This window comes from Polistes fuscatus, unplaced genomic scaffold (assembly GCF_010416935.1).
Source record: "Polistes fuscatus isolate 324 unplaced genomic scaffold, CU_Pfus_HIC Scaffold7, whole genome shotgun sequence".
Taxonomy (NCBI): Eukaryota; Metazoa; Arthropoda; class Insecta; order Hymenoptera; family Vespidae; genus Polistes; species Polistes fuscatus.
The window spans coordinates 2,930,615-2,947,645 of NW_025113151.1; the positions used below are offsets into that span (position 1 = coordinate 2,930,615).

Consider the following 17,031-nt stretch of genomic DNA (forward strand, 5'->3'; position numbering starts at 1 on the left):
TCTTTTCTACCAACCACCCTGCGCCCGCCACCCCCCACTACGTTATCCCGTTCAACCAACCTTTGCCATTTTCTTTCACTAGCTCGTCTCACCTCCTGACTACGAGGGTGACCCCCCGACAACACACAGCTTCCGTCCTGGATAATTTATGAACGTTGACAGGGTACGCGCGTTTATAGAGAGGACGGATGATCGATTGGCTTTTTTCAAAACGCAAAGCGTTTCGTCTCAAATATTTGATAAATGAGACTAACTTTTGTTTATATATATATTTTATATATAAATATATTATATATATATAATTAAATTATATTATATATGTAAATATAAATACATTTTTTTTATGAATTACTATAATGTAATTTTAAATAATTTCAATTTTTAAGATAATATATTATATTTATAAATATAATTATACTTTATTCTATATAAATATAATATTTAATTATATTTTTAATTTAATATAATAATTATATATATAAATAATATTATACGTATTATAATATAATAACGTATTATACATATAATATTATATAATATTAATTTTAGTTTACAATCTGTAAAATAAACTGTATATATAGATGCATAACGGTTATATATATTTTAATCCGTTTTCAGACTAGAATTTTACAACCATATAGATTTTTATATTGTATACATTTTTATTTCTTTCTTTTAAGAGATATTAAATGTATTTTAATGTGAATATCAATAACGAATCTTTTGATCTATATAAATGAATTACCTAAAAGTAATATTATATTATAAATTATTTATTTATATTCGTATATTTTAGTTTCATTTGTTAACTCGAAATGTTGTTGAACGAGGCTTTCAAAATATATATATATAATATTTTATAATTAATATTAATCTAAATTGCTAAAAAAAGAATCGTAACAAAGATTTTCAAATTCGACTTATTTTTATGAATATTACAAACCGTCGTATTGAAACAATTTTCCATTCACCATCAATCATTCAAAACCACATCAATAATAATTTTGAATAAAAAAACATTTTCAGTTAATATTTATAAATAATAAGAATCTATTATTCAAATTATAATACATGGCACTCACGAAACTTGAATAACATCAAAAAACATTCGTCTGTCCATAAATTAGAAAAAAGAAAACAAAAATAAAAGAATAAAAAAATTAGAAATAAAATAAAATACAAGACCACAAGTGAGTCTCTCGGGAAGGGCCGAGTTCGAAGGTCATCGTTTGAGATATTCTTTATCTACTTTTTTCCCCTTCTCTCAGTAAAGAAAACGAGAAGATGGCGTGTCTCGGTGATCGCTTGCCGATTCAAATGGGGGGTTCGAGGTATCGCGATCTCACGGATCACCCTGTTTCCACGTGTACGATCCATTTTCTCATGAATAACGCATTTTCTAGGAAAAATCGATATGCAGATTGCAGAATGTACCTACCTACATCTCATCCATTTTCTCTCTCTCTCTCTCTCTCTCTCTTTCTCTATCTATCTATCTATCTCGCATACACACATACACAGAGAGAGAAAGACACATAGATACTCTCAATATTATTCTCTTACTTTTGGTTTAGCATCATCGTCTCACTTTATCCACCTAACACAGCAAACATTGGAATACGTGCATTTAGGTCAGTAGAAAATCGCATTCTCTCTTTCACAGACTTGCTCTCTTTCTTTACCTTATTTTCCCCTTGACTCTCCCTTCATCGTCGTTTCCTTACTCTTGAAAAGTAGCCGTGAATCGAAAGGAAACGTCGAATTCCGGAAGGAAGGAAGAAAGGAAGGAAGGAAGGAAGGAAGGAAGCCAACAGTATCCGCGTGGGCGTGAAATTGAATTGTCTTATTGTAAGTAAACAGAGAACAATCGGGGTTAGCGAAGAATAAGACGCATATCCAACGTAGAATCACAAGAACCTTGGAAGGAATAAATCTTATTCGTCGAAGTTAAAAGAAATCGTATAACACGAAGCTTACGCGGAACTTTCCCTTTTCGGAATGCTGATTCGTTTGATACCCTTTTCCCATGGAAAATCCTGAAATACGAGAGACTAAGAAACGAAAAAAGTTTTTATCGATAAGAATATATTGCGAACGTAAATTTATCAATTTGATAAATATGTGTCAATTTATTTTAATATTATCGTTTAATTTGTTGTAGTTTGGTATACATTTTTATTGGCTTGACGATGAAATAATTTGTTGTTTTTTTAGTGTTAGTCAGGAAAGTTAAGGTGATTCATTTTTAGTTGTTTCAGTTTTATTTAATTGTTATCTTTCTATAGTATTTGTTATGCGTATAAAATTTCTTTTTTTTTCTTTTTAATAAAATGAGAAGTCATGTTTATACTACTCTTTACAATATTTGTAGTAACAAAGATAAGACACGCGTGGTTCGTTTCATTTCTGATTAGAGGATTTATTGTTTTTGTTTATGTAAACTACTAGAAAAGATTCACAACAGTAATAGATTTTGCGTATGGCAAAGAAGAATTTTGTTAATCTGGAAATTAAATAAAACTAACACAACTAGATTTTGCGGATACCAAATAATAAATATTTTAAATTAGAAAAAAATTAAATGAGTCCTTGATCTTTTCTAATGCAGAGAAAAAATTATTTTCAAATAGGAAAATATCTAAAACGGCCATTCGATTTATTGTAATCCACTATGTAATATATTTTGTAATCTAATTGTATATCTAAGAAAAAATATATTTTAATTCCAAAACGAAATTATAACAATACTAAATGTTACTTTCAACACAAGACAAAGATAATTTCAGCTCAAAATAATGTTACAACACTGAGATTCTCGTATAAGAAAGTAAATCTATAATAAAACCATAAAAAGAATTACAAATCATGTTACTTTGTGTATAGAAAGGAAAAAATAATTTGAAATGAACGTAATACTACAATTCACTAAACTAGAAACAACGAATTTCTAAAACAATTCGCTTGAAACGTTAAACATTAGCCTACATCGATAATGACGCTTTGGTTTCGCTGCGTCAACTATGGTTAATTGATTCGTGATAGTTGAAGCCGTCTATTATCGTCGCGTTCGATTGGCAAAAGGGTGAACTGTATAGAGGAGTGTGAGAAGAGTTGCCAGAAAGGGTGGGAGGATACATACACACACACACACACACACACACACAGATATAAACATTCACCTATACATATTTATACTAAATTGGGTCGCGTTTGGTGCACGATGGAGATTGGACGATTTAATTGTACGAACTGGGAGTACTATGCGTCAAAAATTTCACGTATTCTTCTGTAGGCCAGTCAGTCAGCTTGCTATCCAGCTATCTACCTACACCAACAACGTCATCAAAAACTCTATTTGTTTCCCAGGTGACCCTTCCAAATCACCATCTATTCTAAAAACTACCATGTGCGAGTAGTCATCTTCTCGGTGAAATGAATGTCAGGTAAACGTGGCACGAACGAGCTATGATCGATGGATTTTTTTTTACAGGATATACGATATCGAACCCTGTTTTTTTATTTATTTATTTTTTTTTCTATTTCTCTCTTTTTTTTGGTTTTTTTGTTTTAGGTTAAGTTTAGTTTTGGAAAATACAACGGGGGACACTGTTTATTTCCTCATTTGTAAATGAAATATATAAAAATGTATGTCTCGCGCTATGAGTAACGACGATGAAATAACTTTGAAAAATATTATCGATCGTTTTCGTAGTATTTATTGAAATTTCTTCTATTCTATTTTTTTTTTCCGAAATAGAGCGCTCCAGTTTATTCTCTCATTTGCAAATAAAAAACGTCGCGCTGCGAGTAATAACGAAAAAAAAAGAAAATCTTTTTGTTTTAAATCCTATCAATCAAGAGACAACCTAACCTCAAACTATCGATTTTATTTTTATAGGATAAAACGATATAGAAAATTTTTCATTTTCTTTCTTTTTTTTTTTTAAATACAACGGCTCCATTTATTTTCTCATTTGTAAATAAAAAAAAAAAAACAAAATTTCGTTATGATTAATGACGAAAAAAATGTTTTTTAAAATGTCCTACCAATCGAAAAAAGATTTATTTCGAATTGTCGATGAAATAATTTTAAAAGAAAGAAAAATAAAATAAAATAAGAATCTGAATTGTGATATTATCTAACGTTTGGTTAAAATTGTTCGGTGAATAAGAGAGAAAAGGGTATAAAAATTACTCAGATAAAGTAAAAGACAGGTCGAGTATACGCGTCACGTTGGCCTCGATAAGGGTCAGTTGTATAAGGTTACCTGCCCTTACGACAACCGCGTTTACCTTTTGCTTCCGTCTCGATCTCAGCAGTGATATCATTTAGATTTCATTACGAGCCTACATTGGTTCTATCTTAATGGCAAGTAAAAGCACCTACGGTTAGACTTAAGTTAATGTTAGAAGTTCGATAGTACGTTTTCTACTCGTTACAATGAATGTATTCGAGTCTACAAAAGTAAATCGAAATGATTTGAATAAGCTAAAAATAAAAGTTCACTTTTTCTTTTCTATCTATTTCATCACCGTATTTTATCACAATAAATATCTTTTAAGATTTATTAAATATTGGGTAAAAGAACACCTTAATTTTCGTGACATACATCAATTGTGTTAATGCTCTTTTTTAGATATTTAATATTGATATAAAAAGTAATAAAAATGCTATTTTGAAATTGTTATATTCATTTTTTTGTATCTATAATTTGTGTTATTAAATATTGAACAACTTTTTGAAAGATAATTTATTGCTATGATACTAAAAAGCAGTATGATCCAATTAAAAAAGTAATTTTTTTTGTAAACAATTAAGTAATCTTTTAATAACATTTGTAAATTAATGTTATTTTAATTAATAATTATATATTTAATATTTTGCAATTTTTTTACCAATACTAGATGCATTTCTATAAAATTTCGACACAATCGGTAATCCGAAATTTTGATGTTGTTGTTGTTGTTAATATTCAAGCCATATTATTTTTTGTATTAAACAAAAATTAAAAGATATAACAATTTTGCTAATCTTATTAAAGCTTTTTTGTTAATTTTTACAAATGCAATTTCTCGTGCATGATTGCTTCTTTGAATTACATTAAAATTGATGACATCACAGTAAATCGTATCACCACCATTATAATTTAATAAAGATAACCTAAATGATAATTTATTCGATCTTTTCGGTAATTTTCTTTTAAAAGTTTACTATAGTGATATCATTTTCTCGAAAATGATGCAACATCGAAGAATTATGATTCATTTTACCAACGATGATCTTGGACAATTTTCCTCATCTCTTAGAAAAAGAAAAGATAAGAAAGATTCGTTATACCTTTGTTTAAGAGTAATTCAAAGAATGAGAGTATCCCTAAATCGTCGTAGGATCGTCGTTCAGGCTCTTGGGTAAATTAAGGACCGTACATAAGAGACGTTTCCGGAGACCCTCAATGGCGGTAATAACACTAACTTCTCGTCAGCTCACGTTGGGAAATTCTCGAAGGATTTTATCCTGTCCAACGAAAAATATCATTTCGACGAACGTTCGTTCAGGAATGCTATTCGAAAAAATATATCTTTTGATAAAAACGAAACATATACTTGCCCGGTTACGATTATTTCAATTCATTGTATTTCGTTAAGTTTTATTTATAAAAAGAAATCAGACGAATTCAGAAGAACAAAATTATTTCAATTGATTGAAGTAATATCAGAATATTTGATACATGATAAATACATAAGTTACACTCTTTTAAGAAGACATAAATTAAAGAATTATTTATTTGTCAAATTGTACAATAAAATTATGAGATTAAGTGGAAACATGAAAGGGCTCGAAAATGTTGTTAATTTTTTTCTAAAATAATCTAAATACCTTTAGTTTATTCCGTATTATAACATTTTTGTTCCAAATGAATATTCGATGATTCTTCTATGTAATTAAGCCAGGTTGAATATGACCCACGTAAAAGTAGCAAAAATTTAGGAGTGAGACAAATACAACCCACGTTACTATTATTGGCTGATACTATTCGATATGATGAGAAGAACATCAAAGTAAGCTGTGTTTAGTAATAATTTGTTGAACAAAACAACAGTGCGAATTTCGATTAGCTTTGAAGTGAAATCGTCTTTGTCGTGGAAAATAAGAAGAAGATAAATGAAAAAAGAACAAAGAAAAGTAGAAAGAGAGATTGAGAGAGAGAAAGAAGGATCAGTGGGTCGTCTTAAAGATGTCGAAGAGGAAGCAGGAGGTTATCTCAGACGTGATCCAGCATAATGCGAGAGCAATTTGGTGAATGAAGTTAATTCAATGGCGACTCTTCTGCACGTCTCAATTTTTCTCTACAGCCACTCCTTTCCTCACTGACGAACGTTCATTTCCATACAGACATGATTCAAAATACTACTTTCTAACGCTTTATTACTTTATTCTTATATTAGTTAACCAACAACACGTTATTCTTAAGTTTCAATTGGAAGAATCTTAGCGCTTAACTAATTTCATGGTAGTTTATAACTTCATATTATAAAACTTAGAAAAATCGTTGATTATAATAATTAATACAATATTTTAAAGGTATATATATATATATTTAACGTCTCGATTTTTATTCTTCGCAAGTAAAATCGAATTTAAGATTATCATTTTTCTAAATAAAACGCGAGCCCATTTTTTTCGATGACTATAAAATCTTTATGCAATTTGTAGGAATCGTCAAGTATAATTATTTTATCAAGGATACAAGTATTCTTCAATTTCTTTTTTTTAATTCGCACGTAATATCAAATTTATTATAATATTGTCTTGTTATTATTATTATTTTCTTTTCATTAATGTATGTTAATTATTATTTACAGAACGCGAGCACGTCTTTTAATCACGTTGCCTTAATTTGTGTTTTAGTATTAATTCGAATAAAAAAGAAATTTAAAAATCAAAATAAAGATTAATATCCCCAGGAAGAAGAAACACCAAACAAAAAAAAAGAGAAAGGGATGGAAAAGTAACGAAACAGAATGAAAGAAAGAAAGAGACACAGATCAAAAGAAAAAAAAAATTGAAACAGAAGGGGTGGTTGAGGTTGGCGGGGAGGAGAAAATATTGAATAAGATTCGCACTAATGAGAGCCGCTCAACACGCTTTGCCGTTTTTAATTAGAGAAAATGAAACGTACAAGGGTCCAACATCGGTAGTTCAATGATCGCTACCGGCTTTCTGTTTTAAACCCGAGAAATCTGGGTCGAAGAAAGATGGAAAGATGGAATGAAGGATGGGAGGAAGGAAGGAATGAAGAACGGTGGCAGGGAGGGAGGGAAGGAAGAAAAGAAGAAAAAAGAAAAAAGGAGGAGGGGTTGTGCCTGATATTTTTGCTCACCTCTATTCGGGGGAAAAAAAATTGTACGAGATAGAAAAACAGAAAGAGACAGGAGGGGGGGGGGAAGAAATAAAACAAAAGAGTAGAAACACGTAGAATGACGCTAGCAACGAAGACCGCGGAAAGGCAAGAGAGAGCCTCATTAAAATAAACTACATTATTTTTCAGTCGTAAAAAAATAGAAATAGGAAAAAAGAAAAGAAGAAGAACTGCTAGAAAGGTAGGGAAGTAAAAAAGAACACGGAAAGAGAGAGAGAGAGAAAAGATGAAGGAGAAAAAAGAAAAAAATATTAGTGAAACAGTGCTCCAGTGAAAACTGTTTCTCTTTATATTGTCCTCTCTCCTTTTCTCTCTCTCTCTCTCTCTCTTTCTCTCTTTTTTTTCTATCTACAATCTCTCTTTTTATCTCTCTCGTGACCCTATGGATGGTGCGTCAACGTTTCATCTTTTTCTACCCCCGGACTATGAATGGAACTAACGGGCTTTGTTAACATTGTTATGGCTGGCAGACAACGCCATTGTTTCCTTACTGGCCACCTGTGCTTCCCACTTTACCTGCCGCGACTCTACCACCGAATCTTCTTTCCATTTTTTTTTTCCTTTCTATTTTTGCCTTTTCGTTTAGTTACTTGTTCTTTTTTTTTATTGTCTTCGCTTGATCGAAAGAAGTTGGAAAACTTTAAGGAGATATAATACTTCGAATTCGTCAACGAAAGTGAATGGAAACCTTTGTTTTATTCTCCCCCCCCCCTTTTCCTTTTATAATTTTTCTTTAACTTAAACATCTTGAAAAGTGTTGAACAATTTGACTTAACAAATCTGTTTAATGTAATCAAATTTTGTTGATCTATTTGTAAAACATTAAGTTTTTTAATCCGATAAGAAGGTTTGTTCGATTTTTATGAATATAAAAATACCGTACACTTTTATAATTACCTTAATCAATTATTAAAAGAAACAAAATGGAATCTATCGTGTAATTTGCATAGGATTGATGAAGAGAACTTAATCCTCGATCAAAATGTCAGGTGCGTTGAGTAAAGTTTAGACGTTTCCTCTTTCTATTTCTCATCTATCCTTCTGTTCTTGTTACTGTTGGTACTGCTGGTGCTGTTTCTGCTATTCCAGCCCCTCTTTAACGTTCAAAATCGAAGGCGATGACGATCGAACCGGTTACCGTCGACGTGGACAATCGATGTTGGCCATCAGTTGCAGTTTGCGCTACCCGGTTATGCTCGGGACAATTGTTATTGACAAATCGTAATGCCCGGTCATCAGTCATGACGGAAACAGGACACCCCCTGACCGTGAATGTGCCCTCGCGTTCACGTTTCCCGTCAATGTGTGCAAGCTAGTAATCGTGTATTAGAGTAGACATACGGACCTCGAAGGGTCAGCGTTAATGTCTCGGAGGAGAATGGCAAGCTTCAATGCGTTCATAGTGGATTTGATTCGCGGTAGATTAATGGAAATTAGCTCAGAGACGAACAGAACCCATACGTCGATATATTCATGTATATATATATATGTATATTTGTGCTTAGTAAATAGGTATGTGTATATGTATGTACGTGTGTTCTCTCGTCCTTTGACCTTAACCAATCGATCGTATCTCAAAAATAGATAACCCGTTCGAAATCTTTACTCCTGTTAAATGAACTTGCTGATGACAGCGATTAACACGTCGCTTAACTCAACGCTATAATTATGATTTATGGGAGTTACCTTTCGATGTTGGCTTCTCATCAAGGAAATTCAAGTTATTCTTGATCAAGTAGTTCGAAGTAAGTAGTGGTGGTGGTAAAGTTTAGAGAAGACCTTACAGGTGTCAAGACGATCGTTATGATACCGAATTGTGCGATTACTTACATAGCGCTAGAACATTATACTACCTGATCGGGCTTTGGATCAACGTCTTAACTTCAACCCATTGATTCCCCATGAGACTACGAGTATGATAACGTAGTTAAGAACATCATTATCGTCATTCTACGAACAATACTAATCTGGAAATATTCGAGATAATAACAATAATGTACAATATATCCAAATATCTTTACTTTTGTATTCATTCGACATTTCTCGTATTAATTGTATTATTCAATTTTCATTTTCTTTCTTCGCGATGTAAAAAAAATAGATAAACAATTATTAAGGAAAAACTATCATACTAATAAATATACCATTAGAAATGAAATGACTTGAAGATTTTAAGAAAAGGGAGAGTAGAATCTATAGTAGGTAGATTGAAAATGGCCCCAGGTGGTATTCTTCGAGCTTATCTTTATTAGAATCGTAATACTAAATCGTTGTCAGGGTTGGAGACACCTATAGTGAGAGAAGGCTAGTAGCCTGGCCGCAAACCTGTCACAAATCCTTGTTCTCGACACGCGCCACCGGCCACCGATGATCGTAAGCATCAGGAGGATGACGTCAGATGCAGGATCACCTAGGGTGTCCTGGGGACGTTACAGTCTGTCGCCTTCACCCTTCTCTCTCTCTTACTCTCTCTTACTCTCTCCAAGATCACAAATCACAAATAACAATATGTGTGATATGTTAACCCACGAGACACAGGATCGTAGAAATTAATTGATCATTAAAATGCTTTTTTACTTACGGAATAGTAGTTTTATGGATTGAGGATCTATCGGGATACGTTTAACGACATCAATAAATATCCATCGAAATATCCTCGTAAATACGTTACGAGCATAATCACAATCACTTGTCGTATCATTTCGGTTCGTTCGAATTGACCTATGAAATTATTTACCCACGCTATATTTCCTAAAGGTGATCGTAAATTCCGTGGCTTTTAATTGCCGACTCGAATGAAGGCAAAAATCTCTTGGTCTGTTATATTACGTTTATCGGCTTTTCATTCTCGTTGATATAATTAACAATTACATCGATGTTGACCCAAATGCTGTATCGCGCTTCTGTTCATAATCGGAAGAATTTCAAATGCCGTTTTAATCGTTATCTATATTGATATGCGATAAACTAATTGGTCGTCATTTTCGATTGCTAGCTTTCACAATTGACCTAGATTATTATTTATCTTTATTCCTTTTCCTTTTTTTTTTGGTTGCTATTAAATAACAATCTGAAATAAATCATAAAATGTTATTGATTTGTATCAAGATATCGCATCAGAGTTATTTCTATTAAACTACGATTGCTCATTTTTATCACATTTCGATGTTACAAAACATCATTATAAAAACGGCAATATATTTTTAAATTTAAATCCAATATTAACACTCCATTTAATGTTTCTTCGTATCAAAGAAAACAACTAAACGCGGTACATTCGATCGAAAGTGCTCGTAATGTTCGATTCCTTAGAATCAAGTTAGTGCTTGTATGTAAGCCACGTCCAAGTTGTCTTCCGGATGTTCGAAGAAGATGGGCAATCTAAAGGGAACTTTAATCAGTGTTAGTACGTACGTGTGTATGAATGAGAAGTAAGAATAGAGAGAGAGAGAGAGAGAGAGAAAGAGATATAGAAGGATGAAAGATCGTCTAGGTCGTTCGAAATTGGCGACGAGCATTTGGCCTTTCTAAGATGACTTCGTTCAAGTAAGAGGAATAGCGGAAGAAGAATAAGAGGATGAGGAGGAGGAGGGGAAAGAGGAGGAAGGTATTGAAGGGAGTAAGGTCCAACGTGGTTTTCGCGAATCGCATTATTCGCGGCTGAATGGTGGTAAATCAGGGTTTCGTAGAATTTGCTAGCAGAATCGGTACTTCCCTTGAGTCGTTCCTGTCCTGAAAGAGAAAGACAGACAGACAGAGAGAGAAAGAGAGAGAAGAAGAGAGGGAGATGGAGAAGAAGAGGGTGGTTAGATGGAGGGGTGCTTGCCTACGGCAGAGAGCGGTCGCCTTGGGAATTCAATTATACCAACGGAACAATGGTACTCTGCCGGTAATGAAGGTACCGTCGTCGTCGGGAGGTCATCAGATTACTTGGTATTTACAATATATAAGCCGGATGGTTGGCAAAAGTGCAGAAAGAGGGAGAGAGAGAGAGAAAGAGAGGAGGGGTAGTTTCCTTCTAACCCCCTCTCCAACCCATCCCTTACCACAACTCTGCGCACCTCTCTTTGCGTGATTCTCTTCTTTCATCTGGCGAACCATTTTACTTTCTTCTCGTTTATTTTTTCGCTTTTCTCTTCTTTCTTTCTCTCCTTCCCTCTTTCCTCTTTTCTCAGCCCCTATTTTTTTCCTTCACTCATTCGCTCGAATATTATTATTGTATAGCCCTTTTCGTTTGGCTGCTTGCTCGATGCCACGGGAAAAATTTTGTTCTATAAACATCGAACATTGGGTGGTGGTGGTGGTGGTGGTGGGTAAGGGGTGGGCCATTTTTCGATATTACGCAACGATTGTTTTGCGAATAAGGAAAAAAAGAGTGTGAGGGGGAGAGAGGGGTAGGGGTGAGAGGGATGAATGGTAGGATGGATTTAATTAATCGACGTGGCATCGCGACTCGTCGAAAACGATTCGCCTCGATAAATTGAGCGTTGCGAGAGGGACCCGGTCACGATTTAAAGCAATCGTCTGAATAAATATCCGTCCTGGTACGCGTTGAAAAAAAAAACGAGGGGTAGTTTTCCGAAGTGAAAGAGAGAGAGAGAGAGAAAAAGAGAGAGAGAGAGAAATCGTTTTTTTGATTTCAACGGAGAACGAGTTTTGTAATTACGTTAAAGGGTAAAAGAAAGAAGGGAAAAGGTCCTGGGTTTTCCTCTCGCTCGATTGGCCATGCGTTTAAAAACGAGAATTGATTTTGACGATGATTTAAAGAGCCTAAATTCGTTACTTCGTTTTTTTGTATTACTATTTTCTTTTTTTTCTTCTACGTTTTCTTTTTGCCGAAATTTGTTCTTTTGAATTTATTTTGTACTCTTAATATTCCTAATTTAAGAGACTAAATTTTGTATTTGTATGAGCTGTCAATTGTTTCCTTTTTTCTCTCTTTAATATTATCTTTAGATTTTTATTATATTTTGTATCGTGTTTCTTTATTATGTTTTGATCGTGTAACGTAAATTAAACGAATTTGAAAATTACAAATTGAAAAATTTTCTTTTTTACGAATTCTATTACAGGTTATTATATAATATGAATAATTTCTAAATAATAATAGAATAATAAATAACGAACATCGAGGTGCTATTGTTAGAAGGAGATAAACATAAATATTCAGATATTAAAAAGTCGACATTAATTCGGCATTCGTATAACGTTCAAATGAATATGATATTACGTATTGTTCGTTTTTCATATGATGAAAATTTTATCGAGGATTTAAAGTATGCAAAATATTTAATCCTACTTCTGTGTCGGAAATATTTCATACGTATTAAATATAATACCAAAGTTTAGAGTTTCTCGTTGTTAACCTTCGAATCCTATAATTCTTCCATTTTTCAAATAAAACTTATCAAATTTCATGAGTTCAACCGTGACAAGTACTTCCATGAATAATATTAAACAAAAGAACAAGCTAATTTAAATAGATAAAAATTCCTATTAACACCCAATCATCATCTTCGTCATCATGACATTGGATAGTTTCAAATATTACAGAGAAATTCAACAAATAGCTGAATGTTCGTTTAAATATCGAATCTTAGCAGGTGCTAATCGTTTTGCGACACGTTTTAATTGTCAAATAAATATTTAATTCAGTTAATAATTCAAGAGATAAGGAGAGAGTGGAATCTATTCTACCATTAACTAACTCAGCTCATAATTCAATAGCATTAAAAGATAAAATTGTTAGAAAATAAATATATAAATATAAAGATACTCCGATAATAGGAATATCTTATTTATCTTCTGTATACCTTTGAATAGAATATCTGATTGATATAACGAAACAATAAAAAAAAAAAAACAAAATATAATCAAAAGATACTCCGATCAATAAATAATTCATGGCATGTCTCAGTATAAAACAATGTTCTTACTCAAGTATAGTAAAGAAGCTGTAAATTGAAAGATGTAAATTGAGCTTTGCGAGAATATTCTTGAGTGTCTTTTTCTATTTATTTATATCTCTCTATCTCTCTCTCTCTCTCTCTCTTTTTCACTTAAATAACATCATAACAATTTCTACGTCTCGATTCTTAGATAAAGAAAGACATGCAGATATCGCAGGAAGGATTCCTTTAACTAGCTGGACGTTAAGTGAGATACTTGAAATATATTCAAAAATCGTAACTACGTGCAAAGGAAAAGCTTAAGTATAAAGAAAGATAGAAATATGGAAAGAGTGAAAAGATAGTAAAGATGTAAAGAAGAGTATGATACAAAAGAATACTTGCTAGCATTAACATAGGACAATCTATATTTCCATCCTCTTCTCTTTGTCTTCGTTTATTCAAATCTCGTCGATAAAAAAATAGGAAATTGAAATTAAGATTAAAAAGGGAAGAAAGCGAAAATAAAAGTAAACATTAATAGACGCAAAAAAAGTTAATAGTAAAATAAAAAGGGAATGGAAAAAAAAAGGACGGTCTTATTTTCTCGATTGAGATTTTATGTCTAGTTAGTATGGATTTTACTAACGATCGAGCTAATTTGTATGCTCGGTTCCATTCAGACACGACCCCTCGTAAAACGGCGAATGAAAGACGAAAGAGATCGTATGTATATGTATACGTATACCGTGTAGATGCATTTAGGTTTATGTATGTATATATACACGTATATAAAAGTCAATGAGAGAGAGAGAGATAGAGACAAAGAACGCGAATGGTTCAGTGTCCGTTGTAAAGACTCCTACTTTTCTTTTTTTTTCTTTCTTTCATATTCTTTCTCTTTTACTTTCTCTTTCTGTCGTTTTCGAAGCCACTCGTCTGTAGCTCACCTAATGGCCAGCTCAAGGATGCATTTACATGAAAATACCTAGAAAGATGCTTAAGCATTATTGGTGTGTTTCACTTTGCCTGTTTCAGCATGGTAGACAGGTAAGCGACGAGATAACGTCAACTATTGAAAAAATTTGTGGCATGGGTAAGATAAATAACGACTTCAAATATTTAAATGACGTATAAGTGTATTCTATGTAATCGTTCAAATATTATCATAAATTCCTTTTTTTTTTGTTTCTTTTTTTTTTAAAGAAATGATCATTCAATGTCATTCAATTTGAATTAGAACAATTTAAATCAATTTATTCGTATAAGGATTGATTTTCAATGTATTTTAAGTTGCATTATTATAATGAACTAGTAAACGATAAGATAATGTCAATTATTCATATAATTTGTGGCATCAGTAGATAAAAGAGGACTTTAAATATTTGAATAATGTATAATATGTGTATTTTATGAATTGATTTAAATATTATCGTAAGTTTCTTTTTTTAGAAAGGATTATATAATGCCATCCAATTCAAGTTAAAACTATTATATTTATTCATATATGATTGATTTTCAATGTATTTTAGGTAGCATTTTCATAATTGATAGGCAAACGATAAGATAATGTCAAGTATTCGGATAATTATTAGGTACGGCTAGATAAAAGAGGATTTCAAATATCTGAATGAATTTATATTTCGAAATAACCGTATAATTCATTCGTGTATTTCGTGTATTCATTTAACGTGTACCACAAATTTTCTTTCAAATATTACTCATATATTTTCATTAAATTCGAGGATTTAAAAAGAAATAATTTATTCGTATGCAATTGATTTTTAATGTGTTATAATATACAGGTAAACATCGAGATAACATCAATTGTTGTTGGATTATTTTATGACACTTAAGGTATTATATAGAAATAACATTTCTCAATATATATATATTCAACTCTCTTGCTATTGTAATTAAATATTATGTCCAAATCTACATTATGTGATTATTGTACAAACATTTATTAAATGTTATTTATCGATCAGCTTATAATAATTAAAGTATTTTTTTATTTAAAACTATATCGATGCTAAGACATACTAAGACAATTAGTACGGTGATTAAATAACAAAAAGACTGAAAATATCCGAAAAATGTAAACATGTATTACTTGCATTAATTGAATCATTATTACTAACATTTTCTATTAAAATATTCAGACAAATGGGTAATCGAACTCGTATAATTAAAAAAAAAAAATAGAGGAAAAGTGGAAGTAATTAGATAAACATCTATTTGTATAAGATCGACTTATCGTACGTTCGATAATTTTCAATAATATTCTATGAAATAGGAATCACTTAGAGAAATTTTGTGGTACGTCGGGATAATGTCGTTTCGATTGATCGTCTCTTTGCTTTCCTCTCTCTCTCTCTCTCTCTCTCTTTCTCTTTCCATTTCTCTTTCTCTTTCTCTTTCTCTATCCTTGCGGAATCGTAAATTCACTTCGCGAAGTACCGCGTGCGGTCGAAGAGCGGAACGAGCACGTCGAACGATTCGAAGTAGCCCTTCGCTTCTCGTTAAAGGATTTCGTGGATAGATACGAGGTACAAGGAGAGAGAGAGAGGAAGAAGAAGAAGAAGAAGAGGGAGAGAGAAAGAGAAATAGGTAGAGGAAAAGGGGGATGATAGTTGGAGAAGACGAAGGCGTGCGGATTGCGGCAGCAGTCGCGAGCATTTACGCGCTTCGCAGCCGCAGTGCTGGTAGTTCGAAGTTGCCATTCAAGGCACGTAGATTGCTAACCTAACTTATTTAGCGGTTTTAGCGGTATTTGATTAGTTGAGTGAATTTCCGAACTGTTTCAGCCCTCTGCTCGCGTGCTATCGTCTTCGTCTTTCTATCTATCTCTCTCTATCTCTTTCTCTATTTATCTTTCTATTTCTCTCTATTCTTCCTATGTTTCAACCCCTTCTTACCTATATGCTAAAAAACATTGTGCAATGAAAAATATGTAAGACTGTTTTCTCATAGAATGTTTATAGAAGATTATCGGATTAGTTCCTAATGTTAAACTTTTGAATGTATTTGAGAATTATATTCTTTTACTTGTATAGAATTTGATTATTGATATTATTGGGTTTTAATTTTCATAGGAAATTTTTATTATATTGATATAAGGATTATGATCATTTTTTTATTCATTTTTTAATTAATTTTTCTTAATTAATTTAATTTTAATTTAATTAATTTTCTTTTTCAACCCCTTCTCTTACCTATATGCTGAAAAACATTATGCAATGAAAAATATGTAAGACTGTTTTCTCATAGAATGTTTATAGAAGATTATCGGATTAGTTTCTAATGCTAAACTTTTGAATGTATTTGAGAATTATATTCTTTTACTTGTATAGAATTTGATTATTGATATTATTGGGTTTTAATTTTCATAGGAAATTTTTATTATATTGATATAAGGATTATGATCATTTTTATATTCATTTTTTAATTAATTTTTCTATATTGTTAGGAGGATTACAATTTATTAATTTAGAATTAAATAATGAAAGAAATGAGATACTGTTTTCTTATAGAATGTTCATACAAGATTATCGAATTAATTTTTAATGTTATAAACTTCTCAATGAAATTAAGAATTATATTCTTTTACTTCTATAGAATTTGATTATTGGTATTATTGGGTTTTCATTTTCATGGGAAATTTCTATTATATTAATTTAAGAATTACGATAATTTTTTAATATTGTTACAAGAATTAAGTT

At 31.8% G+C, this 17,031-nt stretch overlaps 1 protein-coding gene and 1 long non-coding RNA gene across 7 annotated transcripts in view; one reads left to right on the forward strand and one right to left on the reverse strand.

Annotated features, from left to right (window-relative positions):
* Positions 1-17,031, reverse strand: part of LOC122524367 (teneurin-m) — a 735,394-nt gene that overhangs the window by 497,515 nt on the left and 220,848 nt on the right. The gene's annotated exons all lie outside the window — the stretch shown is intronic.
* The window catches only part of LOC122524371, an 81,645-nt gene that overhangs the window by 43,959 nt on the left and 20,655 nt on the right, over positions 1-17,031 (forward strand). The gene's annotated exons all lie outside the window — the stretch shown is intronic.